The following is a 7,806-nucleotide window of genomic DNA, read 5'->3' on the forward strand; positions in this document are numbered from 1 at the left end:
AACTCATAATAACATATAAATCATGCAAATTTATGACAACATTATAACACATATTCATGATTGTGAAATTTCTCTTGCTTTGGACTTTGTCCTAGGATTCGTTTGGACCTTTCCTTGCAAGAAGCCTACATTGTGTATGGGCTCAGTACAGCTAACGGACCTGCACAGATGCATCAATGATTCAATGTGAACCATCCAAAATTATGGATAGACCCATTTTGGCAATCGATCAGACCAACTCAATTAGAATGGGAACTTAGCGCCAGGCAACTAAGGACATTGTAAGAAAGTTGGTGGTCATTTCAAATGAATCCAAAATGATGTGATCTTTATTGAAGACATTTTATTGCCATGAAAAGTAAGGAATTGTAACTCAATGAAATAAACATAAGTTGAGAATTTGCATTGAAGGGAATGATTAACTGAGATCGTAAATTCATAATGATCAAGATCATTACACATCACCAATTTAACACGCGCTCTCGTATTGAGAGAGAGAGAGAGAGAGAGAGAGAGAGAGAGAGAGAGAGAGAGAGAGAGAGAGAGACTATGTAGATATTAGGATTGGAGATAACAAATGAAAAACACTCAAGTTGTTATTGCTCTAACAACAAGTGACCATGTAAGCTTTTCTTTCCACAGTAAGCTGAATTATTATGAAATACACTCGGTTATCACTTGATCTTGTCCATTGTTAATCTTCCACCAGCTGCATATCTTATTCTCCTTATGAAAAGCCAAAAAAACAGCTCAATATAAGGTCATGTTCTTAACGCACAGCCACTGGCCACGATAGAGATTATCACAGTTGAGGTTGTAGTTGAAAATGTGGATGGTTGCGTTACTCAAGTGGAACAGCCGCATCACGTTGTCGCACGATTCGTTGCCCTTCACTGCATACACCCAATGGCATTGTGCGCCCACTTTCGGTATGTCGTTGAGGATCTCGCCTATGAAATGTTCATGCCCGGACGGGCCAAGGCTCAGTATGAGAAATGAGTTACGATAAACCCTAATTATGACAATGAACAAACAGTAGACTTTTCGTGTATGTGTTACCATGATGCTCCTTAGACTGTTTATTGAAAGAGAGTGGACGATTTCCCATGCAACGGAGTATACAGCGAAAAGATAATGATGAAGAGGGAATAAACATAAACACAAAATGATAATCTTGGCAACAGGGTAGTGAATTAAAAAGGAACTCAAGACTTACTGCTGCTTCTGAGCTCACGAGCTGTGGAAACACTGAGCAAAAGCGAGACCACCAAGAAGAGATTGAATAGCATTGTCATCTTGTTGCTGAGTCTAGCCATGTCGCCAGAATGCTTTAATTATCTGTATCGTTCTTCAGTGGAAGTCGAGAGTTCTTCTGAAGTATAGCAGCTTTGTTTCCTCTCAATTGCAAGACCCCTTCGTTGTATGGTAGAGAACCGGGTCATGTTAAACGTTGAGCGCGAGGAAGAAGTACTTCATACGTCCATGACATTGGCGATTGTATCTCATCCATGTTTTGAATGCAGATGAAGTAACGAGTTATTTTGTAAGAATAAATGGTGATCGAGACTCAAAAGATTGATTCGACACCAACGTCTTCATCTCTTACAGCACAATCTAGTCGTGAACGATGTTGCGTTCTTGTTCGTTGGGATAATGACCGACTGTACGAGGACAAATGATGGAGATGTCTTCCATGTTTGCAACCTATTTAAGATGGATCGTAGAGTAAAGTAAGATGACAAATCTATTCGAGAAGGAATAGATCGTGTTACACATGGTTTTACTTATTTTTGTCCGGCAACTTCTTGTAGAACTTAGTTCGATGCTTTCTTATTGTTCCATCATTTTGTAAGTTATGAAACAGTTCAAAATATTATGACAATAAGCGACAGCATAAGTTCCGTAATACAAATAAAAATAAGCAACAGTGTTAGAGAAACCAGGGAACGAAAGGTTGGGCAGAATATAAAAATTATAATTAGGAGAAAATGAAGAGAGAGTGTCTGGAACAATATGTGTTCTAATACTACATTAGACAAGCCGTTTCAAAAGTTTAAACTATTATGGGATCGGACAAATAATATATATGACATATTAATTAATAGGAGAAAAAAAGTTAATAGAAATCCCAAGCTAATTTATGCAAATCAGACTAATGATCCCACCTGCCTGTGAATTGAATGAAAGGTCATGAACATTTTGCATGGGAACGAAAGTTTCACTAATCAATGGATTGATCTTAGCGACATAGGCTGTGTAATAACCTAATTTACATATTGGAATAGTTTTGTCGACGAAGCAATGAGAGTTTAAATAAAAAGAATATATGAGTTAGATATTTGGTTATGTTATTATGCTATTGTGATATCAAATTGTGTAGTGAGCTTTTCGTGCAAATTGAAATTCTTCCTGAATTGCATCCAACAGTAAGTGTTTGTAGCAGTGAAATTTCATGATAATGTCTGTGTAATTCCTTTACAAGATTAAGAGATTACTTTCAAGATAGAAATCGAAAATGAATGATTGCAATTTGCAATCATTCATTTGGGTAATGAGAATGTTGGATTGTGGAAGCCTAAAGAACCTGGGAAAACTACAAGATCGAGCATTGAACTCGACTGCCGTAGAGAAAGGGCGAGTGCGGAATCAATTCACATGCTCAGAGGTGATTCTCTCTTTCTTTTTCCTCGTTTGCCATAAACGACATTAAATGACTTTTCCACGAGAATTGATTCGCCCCTTTAACATTTTCCCCCTTTAAACATTGATAAAGGTGCAAAAAAAAATATCGAAAAAGGTGGTTCATCAATTAAATCACGGCCCTTGATTAAAATAAGAAGAATCACATGACCCAAATTTAATTTGTCCAGAGAACTTTTAGCATCCCCTCTTCACTTTACAAGTTCCTTGTGGATATGTTTGTAGATAGGATTCTAATGGATAAGCTTAGCACAATCTACTACTCCGAAGGCTACCTGGTTTCACATCACACGCACACGTACACACACTCCTCTTTCTTTCACCTAAAAGTTTGTGATGATCTTGGAAGAGATCCACGAGAATAAAAAATCTTTGATCTAGGTCCATTTGTTCAAAAGAAATACCTTTTGGCTAAATGACTTATAATATATTTCATGCAAAGTAACTTTGAAGTGACAAAAAAAGGGAGAAAGGAAAAATAGAGGGTATGGTACTGGAGAATGAGATATTGCATCGTGGAAGCAAACCTGGCTGAAGCAAATCCATCGCGGGCGAAGATCGAACCATCGAAGACGCCATGCGAGGTGATGCAGAGATTGAGGGACCTCAGGTGGCCTGGGCGAGGCGACGCTGAGGTTTTCGCTCGAGCTCAGTGAGGCAGACCCATGCGAACCTAGAACCTAGACCCTCGGCGACTCAGACCGTGATCATTGACCCAGCAGGCGAACCTAGACCCTTGGCCACTGCTGGTGACCGTCAGCAAGCTGAGTGTGAATTTAGGCGGGGCGTCAGACCGATGACTAGATCTGGATTCGGAAAATGGCATTCCGAAAATGATATGAGCTCCAAGTCCTTTGGCAAAACTGTGCCAAACGCAACGATGCTGCGTTTCTTTTTCGCCTTTTTGTGGTTCATGCCACACACTTGTATGTTTGCCTTCTGAGAGAAGCTTCTTTTTCCATTTTCTTCGCTTGATCAAATGAGATTTGCGTGGTGCTACATTCCAAATATATATGGAGTATTGTTAGTTCCACCGTCGATATAACGGAAAAACATACACATTCACCGTCGAATGAGTGACATGTATGTTTAGAGTTAGTTTTGTCATCGATTAATAATCTCATGGTGAGTGTAAGACTGCAAGTTGATGCGATAATTGTCCTACTATTGGCAATTTAAAATATACACATTTTTTCTTGAATCTTAACCTTACGGGGCGCCGAGCCCGAAGTATGCATACGCTGTTACGTCTATCACATGATGATATAGTCACGAACACTCACGTTGAAGTAGCTGATTTTGCAAGAAAGGAGATTGAGAATGTAGTATTAAGAATGATAGATATTGTCATGGAGCTAATTGAAGTGATAGGATCGATGTTGGCGTGGTGTATTAGATGGATAGTTAATTTGGGGGTTAGTATTCCTTTTTCGGATTCATATGAATTGGACATGGGTAATATTCGTGGGACGCCGGTGACCGGTCGACCAGACCCAGCAAAAAACAAATAAATCAAACTAACTAATTGGGTAACATGGTTGTTATGCTGATTTGGAGTTTGAATTAGTGATGGAATCTAGAGAAATATCATCTCCATCTCATCCAAAATGTCTCCCCGAGATAACCCACGACCTCATCTTTTATTTGAAGTACTTGATTGTTGGGAGTGCAAAAATATACTAGTTAACTAAGCTTTTTTATTAATTGTAATAAAATTTAGTATTAGTTCTATTAGGGTCATCAGGACTCGAAACGTAAACCTTCTCGTAAGACGGATCAAACTGACAAAATAGATATTTGCATCTATTTTTCGTGCACAAGTGAGGGTCTAAGAGAGCGATCCTCCTAAAGTCTTGTTTTCGTAGCTTCTACGTAAAAACACAAAGCTCTTTGGCCGTGGCACGTGGATGTAGTCCTCCTTTGTGAGTTATACTTGTGCAAAAAGGAGCAAAAGGAAATCGTAATTTAACTACATTCGTAAACCAGTGGGGTTTTGGCTAGATCGACTCATAAAAGTTACTTGATATTTAGGTAGACAGACGACAAACTCATTTATTTTTTAATACATATTTACAGATGTGCTTCTGCCATAACCTAATCAATACCCTTAATTTTGAGTATGTAGATTTTTCATTTGCTAAGGGAGTAAATTGAAAATGACGAGCTACCCCTTAAATGGAAAGTTAGCACCCCAGTCCACGAGTTGATATTGGTTTGCATTGGCCCAATATATATATATATATATATATATATATATATATATATATATATATATATATATATATATATATATATATATATATATATATATATATAATGTAGATATTAGGATTGGAGAAAACAAACGAAAAACATAGAAGGGTACCTTAGTTTTTCGTGAAAAATGAATGATTTGAAATATTTTTTTTTCTAAAAATGATCGTTTGCATCGTTTACAAAAATAAATAAACAAAAATTATTTTCGTTAGAAATAAATTGTTGTCAATAATGAAAAAAATTTGACTAATTATTTCACGTGATGCAAGTAATCACTTTTGCGAATTTTTTTTTAAATCATTCATTTTTGGCAAAACAAACGGGGCCAGAGTTATTGTTATTCTAACATCAGGTGGTAATGGAGCCCAACAACAAGATGGTTTTCTCATCACTTATCTATACATCCATATCATTTTCCCTTACAGCTCAGGCCCTAATTCACAGCATCTCTTAAAAATGCAAGAAGAGTCATTTTTATCATATTATTACCGTACGCAAACACTCAGGTGATCGCTTGATCTTGTCCATCGCTAAACCTCCACCAACTTACATATCTTTTTTTTCACTTACGAAAGGCCAGAAACAGCTCAATATAATGTCATGTTATTAACGCAAAGCCACTGGCCATTGTAGAGATGATTGCAGTCGAGGTTGACGTTGAAGACGTGGAAGACCGCGCTGCTCAGGTTGAACATCTGCATGACGTCGTCGCACGATTCGCGACCCTTCACTCCATACACCGAATAGCATTGCAAGCCCACCTTTGGTAGGTCGTTGAGGACCTCACCTATGATATGTTCATGCCCAAAACCAAACACATCATGTTTGAGGTGGGAAAATTATCCAAAAAGTCTTAAACCTATTATATAGAGGCCAATTCAGTCATGAACTTTTGAATTGTGCCACTTAAACTTATTGTACGGATGCCAATTCAATTATAAACCTTGTAATTGTGCAAATTTAGTTCTAAATCTTTTGATGATTTGTCAATTCAGTGATAAACCTTTCAAATGTGCCAATTTAATCAACTATTCTTAATATGAAGACTTAATTTTAAGTATGCAAAAGAAAAAATTCCATCTTTCCATATTTTGATCGAAGCACATCAATCATAGCTCATACGCATGTCCTAAGAAAGTAGTTCAGTCAAAACAAACCATCCTTTTATGAGTTATAATAAACCCTAATTATAACGACGAACACATGATAGACTTTCGGTGTTATGTGTCATTGTGATGATCCAAGAGAAAGTGCTTTTTGGAGAAAGAGTTTACGTTTTCTCCATGCAACGTAGTATTAAGCCGAAGATCAAGATGAAGTGGGAATTAATTCAAAGAGACTCAAGACTTACTGCTGCTTCTGAGCTCATAAGCTGTAGAAACACTGAGCAAGAGAAAGAGCACCAAGAAGAGATTGAAGAGCATTGTCACCTTGTTGCTGAGCCTAGCCATGTAACGAAAATGCTAAATTATTTATATCTTTCTTAAATTGAAGTCGATCGTAAGACCCCTTCATTATATAGTGGAGAACCAAGTCATGTAAGACAATTTTACAAAGAGAAGTAAATTAATTATATATGTATACATATCTATTTCATGCCAACTTGCATTTGACGAAGAGCACGAGGATAAAGTACTTCATAAATGGACGACATTGATATGTCCGTGTTGGTAGTTGACTTATTGGCTAATTATATTCGATCTTGTTTTGAATTCAAATAATTGGTGATTGGGACTTGAGAGGATTGACTCCATATGATATGGTTAGAAAAATTTACTTCGACACCAATGTCTTCTCTTGTAGAGCTCAAATTAGTCATGAACGATTTTTTCATTATTGTTGGTGATAATAATGACCGATTATGCGCGGACAAATGATAGTGATCTTCATGGTTACCACATAGTTGAGAAGGATTGAAAAGTAAGAAATATGAAAAATCCAGTTGAGAGGAATCGATTGAGTTACATTTGGTTTTACTGTTCGATTGTTTGTTCTGGAACAATTTGATTATACTATTATGGAGAAATCATAGTTAAATTTTGATGAAAGCACGAATGTGTTTTAAAATTTTAAATCGTAATTTTTATTAAAATATATTTCGAATTTGAGTGCGTAAAAAACCTGATTAGAAATACACGGAAATTAGACTGGACCCAGTTCACGAAAATCCCACGCAAAACACGATTGTTCCTCAAAGTTTAATGTCAATACTTTATTCGTGGGTTGTCTTCAAGCGCCATTTTGATGTACAGAGCGGTGGCCTAATCCAAAAAACACCGACGTTTTTTTCTCGTAATGCACAATATAGTGATGAACAATGTTGCACTGTTGTTCGTTATAATAATGACTGGATATACGAGGACAAATGGTAGTGATGTCTTCTATGGTTACAAGACAACCTAGTTAAGATGGATTCTAGAGCAAGAAAAAAATGATATATCGAGTCTATGCTTTTTCATTGTCCCGTTATTTTGTAAGTTATGAAACTGTGCCCAAGTTTAGAACAATAAAGTGACAGCAAAGCTTTCGAAATACAAATAAAAAATAAGCATAAGCCTGGGATGTAGGTGTTGGACAAAAATGGGGGACGGTTAGGTAGAATACAAAAATAACAAGTAGGAGAAAATTAAGAGGGAGTGTCAGGATTGAAACTATACATGCTCTGATATCATATTAGATAAGCCATCCATAAAAAGTTCAAATATATATATGTGAAAAAAAAGTAATGGAAATCCTAAGCTAATTTATGCAAATCAGACTAATGAGCCCACCTACCTATAAATTTAATGAATGGTCATGAATTATTTGCATAGAAACGAAAGTTTCATTAAATTGCTAAAATGTCCAACT

Source organism: Syzygium oleosum, unplaced genomic scaffold (genome assembly GCF_021117445.2).
Source record: "Syzygium oleosum isolate NSW1041296 unplaced genomic scaffold, Sole_v2.1 Sole_v2.29, whole genome shotgun sequence".
NCBI lineage: Eukaryota > Viridiplantae > Streptophyta > Magnoliopsida > Myrtales > Myrtaceae > Syzygium > Syzygium oleosum.